Source organism: Gigantopelta aegis, chromosome 4 (genome assembly GCF_016097555.1).
Source record: "Gigantopelta aegis isolate Gae_Host chromosome 4, Gae_host_genome, whole genome shotgun sequence".
Classification (NCBI taxonomy): domain Eukaryota; kingdom Metazoa; phylum Mollusca; class Gastropoda; order Neomphalida; family Peltospiridae; genus Gigantopelta; species Gigantopelta aegis.
The window spans coordinates 79417758-79427905 of record NC_054702.1 but is presented as its reverse complement, the minus strand read 5'-3'; the positions used below and the strand labels follow the sequence as shown (position 1 = coordinate 79427905).

At 36.0% G+C, this 10148-nt stretch overlaps 1 long non-coding RNA gene across 1 annotated transcript; it reads right to left on the bottom strand.

Moving 5' to 3' along the window:
• Positions 1–806: 806 nt before the first annotated feature.
• Positions 807–10148, bottom strand: LOC121371166. Its single transcript, XR_005957775.1, has 4 exons — positions 10046–10148; positions 3305–3322; positions 2351–2467; positions 807–1192 (listed from the first exon to the last, which is right to left on the bottom strand). It is a non-coding gene; the product is annotated as an uncharacterized LOC121371166 (long non-coding RNA).

The window sequence follows — 10148 nt, the reverse complement described above, 5'->3', positions numbered from 1 at the left end:
CACACATATAAAATGTTGGTTCATGTGGCCAGTGAAGTCCTATAATTTAATTTGAACTAGTATCAATGTCCTAGCTACACACATATAACATGTTGGTTCATGTGGCCAGTGAAGTCCTATAATTTAATTTGAACTAGTATCAATGTCCTAGCTACACACATATAACATGTTAGTTCATGTGGCCAGTGAAGTCCTATAATTTAATTTGAACTAGTATCAATGTCCTAGCTACACACATATAACATGTTAGTTCATGTGGCCAGTGAAGTCCTATAATTTAATTTGAACTAGTATCAATGTCCTAGCTACACACATATAACATGTTAGTTCATGTGGCCAGTGAAGTCCTATAATTTAATTTGAACTAGTATCAATGTCCTAGCTACACACATATAACATGTTAGTTCATGTGGCCAGTGAAGTCCTATAATTTAATTTGAACTAGTATCAATGTCCTAGCTACACACATATAACATGTTAGTTCATGTGGCCAGTGAAGTCCTATAATTTAATTTGAACTAGTATCAATGTCCTAGCTACACACATATAACATGTTGGTTCATGTGGCCAGTGAAGTCCTATAATTTAATTTGAACTAGTATCAATGTCCTAGCTACACACATATAAAATGTTAGTTCATGTGGCCAGTGAAGGCCTGTAATTTAATTTGAACTAGTATCAATGTCCTAGCTACACACATATAACATGTTGGTTCATGTGGCCAGTGAAGGCCTGTAATTTATTATGGACTAGCATCATTGTACCAGCTACTATTGTGCTTGCCCTACTAAAATTAAAGCGACAATTTTTGGAAGACACTAGATTAGTCAAATAGGCTTCTCGTTATATCTGAAAGAAGCAGCTTATCGCCTCAAATTTGTTTTCTATGAAAGTTAGGGTTTATATACAATATGCATGGTGTATATGTTGATTAAAACGCTGCGTGAAGCAGTTTTAGACGAGTATGTAACTATTGTCGCCTGCAGTATTTGATTTTGTGGTATACACACTATAAATACATACGATAACAAACTACTATATATTTCTGTTTACAAATGGCAGTTGTGAATTGTTTTAGATGTAATGTTCTCGCTGTGTCCGTTTTACTACAGAGCGGGGAGACCAACAAGGACAAACACAAGACATAACAGCAGCCATCTTCTCGACACAGCGTCAGTGTTTGCAGCTGATACTAGAAATAAAAACAACTTTAGTCAAACTAGAAAAAACAAAACAAACTTTAATCAAACTAGAAATAAAAATAACTTTTAGTCAAATTAGAAATAAAAAATATACTCTTCAAAGAAGTAGGGGAACCTGAAATATTAATGTTAATATCAACTATTAGACCGAAAATACGTTTTCACCACAGACATCCTAGTAAAGAACGTTCAGGTCTGCTTATCTGAAACACATTCCATAGTTTGCACGTGCATCACACGTGCGTGGGGTGTCATTTTCGATTTTGACAATTTCCAGGCAGGTCGATTAATCACTGTGGAAAATTATTTTTGTCAATCTTTTTCATTCTGTTGATCATACAGTTGTTATTGTTTTATTTTTAGTCATTTTTATTGTTTAAATTTGCGATTTACTGACAAAAAAACGTCAACTTTCTAATTTCACTTTTGACCCCAATCGTCCTTCAAGACCTTTGGTGGTCATAAAACCTATTGTAATACTGAACTACCGGTTGTAATGTTTGCTCAATTAATTCACTATTATCATATAACCATTCCCCACAGTTAATATACCTTACAATTTTAGCAATTATAAATTCTTATTAGAGTTCCCCTACTTTTTTTTTGGAAAAGTATAGAAGTAAAAACAACTTTAGTCAGACTAAAAACTTGTGTGTGTGTGTGTGTGTGTGTGTGTGTGTGTGTGTGTCTGGGTATATATGAATCCATTTAACAGTGTTTTAAACTAATACATCAATTCAAGTGTATTTGCGTATTTGATTAAAAACTAAAACAAATCTAATATTGATATTCGTTGGTGTTCCTTACCCTCGCCTCTCTTCCATAGAAAAACAATACTACAGTACTTACAGCACACACACACAAACACACACACACACACACACACACACACACACACACACACACTCGCACATGCATATGTATACATATATTATTTAATAAATGTGTTATATGTATAAATGTATATCCAATAATACAAATGTATATACAATAATACAAATGTATATACAATAATACAATGTACAGCAATGATTCAAAGCCCCATCATTGACCTTGCTTATTTTTCTGTGGAGAAACAATTAAAAACAATTAAAAAAAAAGAAGAAAAAACCCCCCAAAAAACCTAACAAACAACAATACTAGCTTACCAGTACACTCGACTCCATTGCCGCTGTAACCTTTCTTGCACGAGCACGTGAACGATCCAAGTGTGTTAGAACATGTGGCGTTGAGGTGGCAGTTGTCTTTCCCTTGTACACATTCATCTAAAAGGAACGTTGAGAATCAAATATCTATAAAACGATCAAATACCAGGGACAAGTTGTTCAAAGTATAGTTTAATTAACCCTGGATTAGTCTCATATTTTCCTTTTAATTATTTTTGCAGCAAAACAAAATAAACTTTATATTTGATTATGTGTGGATACCTTCAATTCTTGTTCTAAACCACGTTTCAACGTTACACTTTTAATTATTAATTGCACTGATCCAGAACTTGGTTTTGAAACTTTCTGTTAACCACTTGCTAAGCTAACTTAACATATGAATAACTGGCTAACCCTGGATTAGGGTTAAGCTAACTAACATTTGAATAACTGGCCTCAGAAATGTTTATGCAACTAAGTACTGAATATAGTGGCCTGTCAAAACTGACCGAATCTACACAAAATCCTCGCATAATTAATGGAAGAATATCAAAGTTGAATTTTATAGCCACTTCGTTAACAGTGGTTTGCTCAATAATATTGGGTAAAATCTCGAAACTAAACTGAAATATCTACGTCACATATACATCAACAGTTGGAAGTTCTTCGCCGTCGAATAAATATGGGTGCAAAACATGTACGTAATAATCTGATATCACACGTTTAATGTCGGTCGCCCTCTCTAATCTACCGAGGAAGATGAGTGGGCTTTGTAATGAGTCGATGTGCGAAAGTACACATGTGAGGCTTAATCCACTACTGTGAGAGAGGGGGGGGGGGGGGGGGGGGGGGGGGGGGGGGAGGAGAGAGAGAGAGAGAGAGATTTAATCCAAAATATTGTGTTTTATGTTTGTTAGACGAATGTCACACTCTAACTATATAAATAAATTCACTTACCTATTTCAGGTGGGCATCCTGAAAATTAATATAATTATTTGTTAATTTATGTCTCAGTGTCACAGATTAAATTAGAATTTCGGAAAACAACCAATTTACAGTTATAATAATTTCCTTTTAGCATACTGTCAAGTCTATGGAGGAAATCCAAAATATCTACAGCCCACGACCATCATGTCTTGAGCAGATGGGTTTTACATGATATAATTATATTATGTAAAAGGGTGTTTTATCGGTCTTTTATTTATAGGTAGATGGTTGCTTTGAACTGTAGATTCGAGTCAGTGTGTATATGATCAATATAATTATCCATAAGAAAACTGTTCAAGCACGGCTGTCGTGGGCACAACCTCTGACTTCGTCAGCGAGTTCTGTCTAGGACAGGCCATGACAATGACCACTCATTCATTCCTTTTAAAATATGTTTAACGAAAATCCCTTGTTTGATATTCAGCATGCATCTTTATTAGTTTCAGACGAAAACCGAACAGAGATGGTTTACAACACGACAAACACGATTGTGATTATAGTAATCTACTACTAGTAATCTACTCATGGTTGAAACAAACACTGTTTTGCATCATAAAGACAATGAAATAAAATATGATAGACCCACCTTGTTCTGAATTTAAATTTTAATATCATCAACCAGAGCCATTTTAGTTCTTAAAATTGAATTTAGATCTTCTTTAAAATATTGTTTGGATCCGCTATTGACATGGTACCTGCAGTCTCTAATCGTAGTAGGCGTTAGCACACGTCCAGGATAATTCCAGTTACGTCTGAAAATTTTGGTCAAGGTGAACCTATCTGCTATACTTTTTAAACCATTTTTTATTGCAAGTTTATCATCTTAGGTGTTAAGAAAAGCTGGTCTGCTCTGCGAATTCCTTTGCGAATTTTATTAAACACATGTATACTATGGGGACCCAACAACTTTTCTAAGATGAGCTGTTTTAGCACTTTCAATTATTAGATTATAGAATTCCATCTGAATTTAATGCACAAATGAAAAACATAGGTTTTTCACTTCTAGGAACATAAATAATTAAGAAAAAATAATGTTTTAATTTTTTTGGTTAAAATCTTCCTGTAAAAATCCAAGATGGCCACCATAATAGCCATATGTTAAAGAACTGGCCATAATTTTGGTTCTAAATCACTTAGGATGAATATTTTGGGATCTAAACCTATATTTTAAGGGGTAAGGAATATTATGATAATATGTAGAACAATGTCATATGCATAAATTCAAGATGGCCGCCACAATTATCATGGAACAAATGACTGACCATAACTTTGATTTCATTTTTGTAGGACAACTATTTTTAGGTCTATGTCATGTTTTTATGGGTATGAAATAATGTAATCATATCTAGAACACTGATAAAATGTAAAAATCCAAGATGGCTGCCATAATGACATGAAACAAAAAAATTACCATAACTTTGCTTGTAAATGACTTACGATCAATAGTTTTTGGATCTGCATATAGGTTTGAAAATGGAATTAATACCATGACCATACTAGGAGCATTGTCATTTTCTAGGCTTAACATCCAGGAGAATAGTTTTCTTTCTCGTGCTATAAATACAATGTTACTTGTGAAACCAACATTTGTTTTTACAATTCTTTGGTTCTGCACCACAAAGACATGAAATGGCACATCTTAGATTTTGTTTTGCACAGGTACACAGATGAAGGCATTTCCCTTTCGTGCACTTAAAAAATGTAGGCTTTATTAAGATGTCTGGTCTTGCAGCTTTGTTCATCATTGTTGGTACCAGCTTTCCGCCAACCAAGTGTCGACCGAAATTTGTTGGGTCAGGTAGTACTGGTGCAGATGAGTGCGCACGCTTGTTCACCACTATTTGGTTTAAAGCACGGAGAATATGTAGGCGAAATGCATTGTCAGTTGGAGGTAGATGCCGAAGATCCCCCTTGGTAGTTGCGAATAAATGTGCACGAAGTTCGTCTGCAGTGCCGTTGAAATTGGGCCTACCATAGAGAGCTGCAAAGAGCAGTCTGCATGATTCATACACCTCATCAGTGAGAACTATACTCATTCCTTCTTCGCCAAATTGTCCTAGAGCAGTTAGCTGTTCAAGGTTGCTTAGTGTCACTTTCAATACTCTTTTCTTTCCTTTTTTAAATGGATAGCTGACTGTATTACAACCGGTGATAATGTAGGTACTAAGCAAAATACCAGTCAAAGTTTCAGCATCCACACCACATTTTCTTTGACATGCATGCAACAATCGTATGTACAGGAATGTATTTATCTTTTTTTTTTAACCAGAGTTCTTTGAGGCTTGGAATTCGTACACTATAATACATACTGAGAACTAGGACATCTGTGTCAGTAGCCTGGACTATCACACTATTACATCCAAGTTCCTTGACGCAGTAACTGATGTGAGCAAAAATCCGCGTCTGCTTCTTCATGTACATCACATGCCAGTTCAGGTAAGTCAGTGCAACCCACATTGGAAATTTTGAATGTGTGACTTGGATCCTTCATCAACCCACCGACTATGAGTTTGAGATTATCTGGGAGGTGTTCGCAGCATCCTATCCAAGATTCCCCTAAGTAGTTTAAGAGGTTGGCTTTGTTCTGCATACTCTGTGTCATAAGCTTCCAGTCTGGAATTTGTAGTGTGTCATGAGGGTGATACTCTTTTTTTAAGGCTTGCACTTGTTTTCTCTCTCTTTTCTCTTTCTTCTTGTTTCAAGCTTTTTTCTGGTCCAAAGTCATAGCGGTCCCCAACAAAATTCACTATTTCACATTTCACTGGGTTATAGTGTAGAATATTGTCTAAGTACATCTTCTGAAGTTCTGCAAATGTATTGCATCCAAAACGTGGGTGCCTTTGGATAAATGCCATTGCATCAATTAGCAGTGCAACCTGTCCTCCATCTGATGGTGTATTATCTCTCTCTAACCAGAGATCCCCAAGATAGTCTTTGACAGCCATAGCATAATCAGATTTGTTCCCCTTTCTCATCCTATAGCCTTGATCCAAGATGTCATCTGGTTCAAACAGAGATGAAGAGATGTCCATTCATGACTGAGAGTTTCTTTCTTTTTGTCATCAGTTAGTTCATGGATAAAGAACAAACTTCTGGCTATTGTTGATTCTTCTTCATAAACCTTTTGAATTCTCAATGCAGTTTGATACTTCTTCTTTTTACACTAAAATGTCTTCAGATGTACAATTTTTACCTTGTTGGATCCACTCTGTTCTGCCTCTTTCAAGATCTGGAGACCTGTTTCTTTTGCATGTATCAGTTCTGAAGTAGAAGCCTTTCCCCCCAGTGCTGATGTTTAGCAAATCTGTAGTGTTGTCACACACAAATGGGTTGATCATTGTTTCTTTCACAAGTGTTTTGATTCGACTGACTGCATAACTTTCTTTCTTGCAGAGTGTAGGAGAATCCTCGTGACATTTGTATGGTTCATTCATGTGAACCATTCTCTTTGTGTCTTCTGATATTGATGTTAACTCTGGAACTACTCGTAGGTACTTCTCCATTGTCGCAGGTTTTTGAGTAATACCGTGAAAGAGGACTGTTTTAGCATCACAATTATAAGTCTGCTCAAGACATGTCCGTCCAGACACCATTGAATCTACCGGTTGTTCTTCTAACCACAAAGTTCCCTTTCTGAAATTCTCTGTTCACTTCAGGTGCTGAAATCCGCAACGTCCGCATCTCTTGAAGATACCGAGGAAGGCAAGAGACATATTTACTATGTCCAGCTGCAACCAGGTATGGTAACATGTTTTCCGTTTCTGTCAGATGTTGCTGCCACATACCAGCTCTCTCAGAGTGGATGAACATCTTTAGAATGGTAACCATTTCTATGTACATAAGCCAAAACTGTGCTTTGGGGTTGTTACAGCATATATCTTTGAATTATGTTAGGAGTCTTCTTACTCTTGTTAGGGAAGACGTAGCCTGTTCAGTTTGCAATACATCAGCAATCCTTTCGTTGCGTTTGCTCAGAAGAATGTCAATAACGTTATTGACAGTTTCATCAAGATTTGAAAACATGTCCAGATCAGATGATTGTTGCAATAACCAGCTTTCAAAAGATTCCCAGAATAGCTGAAATTGTGCAGTGTACACCAAGCTGTGTGCCCTGAGCATTAAGTAATAATCTATTCCAGACAGTATCTTTCTAGCTGTTCCTGGAAGACAAACCTCAGCTTGAGCAAGGATATCTTCTATACCACTTGATCGCATGAAGAATCCTATAGCACCTAAAAAATTGGAGGCAATGTGAAAACCGCCCATTCGAAGAATAAGTCTACTAAACTTTTCAGGAAGCTTCTTTCAAAGTGCTAATGCTATTTCATAAATAGCTTGGTCACAGGTGACAGTAGCTTTGTCTTGCCCAACTTGCTGAGAAACATTTAGGCAATAATCCAGTGATGCATTAACAACGGCAGGATCTGTAGGAGATTGAGGGAATATTGGCCCATATGCTATTTGAGTTGCTTTTGACTTTTCTTTAATCAAAATGTTATGGAAAGTAGTCCATGTTGGTGGTGAAAATTCCAAGTCAGGGTCACCTATAAGCTGTGTGGGAGCCATTTGAATCAATTGCCAAAATATATTCATGTTTTGGGCATTCATCACATCTCCATGGTCAGTAACGTTTGTGGTACTAGGCTGCAGTTTTACAGCAGATAGCGAACGGCCTCTTAATCGGTCTTTAGATGAAAGATGAACATCAGAGGGTGTGAACAGTTGAGTGAATTGTATTGTAGTGTCTCGGTTCTTGGCAAGTGGAACAGCACCCATTTCAATGCCCACTGCTTTGTCAGACTGGTCATCAGCATACTGGTATATATTGTGTGTTGTGGCATGAAGCGTTTTGCCATCTTTTGTATTCTCATGAAAGTCTAAATTGTCAATAGCAAATTGGGTGAACTTTCCATCTTGTACATTTGGTGGCAAGACAAATCCATCTGTCTGAATTTGCTGATCAGTGGATGCAGCAATAGTGTTTATATACCTCTGTGCTTCAGTGTAGCTAATACAGTTTCCAAACCTATTTAGTAAAGCCACCAGGTTCTTACTTCGTGTTTCTTTTATTGTGTAGAGCAATCCCAACATGTTTAGGTGTGGGTGTTTTGGAAACAGCGGCAGTGATATCTTGTGAAAGGTTTAACACCTGGTCATACTGAGTTTCAGCAACAGGAACTCTTCCATCAAGACCTATATCAGGACCAGCATCTGTGCACATCCAAGCAACAAAATTGTACACACTATTAATTGTTCGTTTTAAAGCATCTTTATATGAAAATCCCATATTTAAATGATAATTTTCACCTTCAGTTTTAACATCTCTGCTTGAATCTGTTGACTTATCAAGTGCTTCCTTTATCTTCAATTTTTCAAGTCGAGCATTTTTTTTGAGTTCACCCCTAATATATTTTGCTGCATTATACGATATCCTAATCATTTCTGCTTTCCTGTCAAAATTATCATCGTCACAATCCAAAGGGTTATTTTCTTCTATAGTGCTTTTAGCTTATTTATTGCCTTCAACAGATCACCTACATTCAATTCTGATGAGCACAGGATATTTGAGGAACCTTTTTGAGGAACTATAGTTATACGACATCCGTCTTGATAAGCATAATAGGTTTTTAGACGCTGTACTAACTTTGAGTTTGTATAGGACCGGGCATCTGTCACTCCTAGTTCTAACAGCAAATGGATGTACTTGTTGCGTAAAGTAGTTACATAGTAAACAGCTTTATTGATAAATAGTTCAGTGTCAATTTCACAGATGAGTTTCCCAAATGCGTCATTATAAGATGGTTTTTCTGGTTGCTCATTGATTCGTGTTCTTCTATTCAAATATTGATTTATACAACCTCTGTGGTATCTGAAGTCTCTGGCTATTATGTCTATACACTCCCCTCCAAAACCCTCTATCTTATGGAGCATTGCTTCATCATTTAACAACTTTGCCTTTTCCCAAACAGATTTTTGTCTGTCTATACTGGCAATAAGTAATAACTTTTCATTTTTAAAATGTTCTCTATGATGTTTTCTGTGGGTGTGCAAAGTTTCATGTTATTATTTTAAGAAATAACAATTTGGTGAAAAAAGGAAAATTAAATTAAAATGCACAATTTTATCCTTTTTGAGGCCTACCAACCTCCACTCAACATAGGATATTTATTTTCCGCATTAGAAATTGACTTGCAGACCAATTGAACATTGATATTTAAGCTATTTAAAAATATTAATAAAAAATGTATAGCAGATGGGTTCACCTTGAACCTATTTTAAGGCCTTTTTCCAATTCTGGGTTCCAGCCATACATATCAATGTTCAATTGGTCTGCAAGTCAATTTCTAATGCGGAAAATAAATATCCTATGTTGAGTGGAGGTTGGTAGGCCTCAAAAAGGATAAAATTGTACATTTTAATTTAATTTTCCTTTTTTTCACCAAGTTGTTATTTCTTAAAATAATAGCATGAAACTTTGCACACCCACAGAAAACATCATAGAGAACATTATTTAATGGTATTTACATATATAAAGCGAAAACATTATATATATATATATATATATATATATATATATATATATATGTATGTATGTATATATGTATGCGTGTGTGTATGTATGTATCTATATGTGTGTGTGTGTGTGTGTGTGTGTGTGTGTGTGTGTGTGTGTGTGTGTGTGTGTGTGTGATATTATTAAGCGTGACTTACCGTTGTTGTGTACTGAGATACAGCGACTGGTCCACACATAATCTCTCGGATATAACCGTTTCCGCGATGGTCATTTTATCTTGTGATAAAGTTTTCGTCCGAC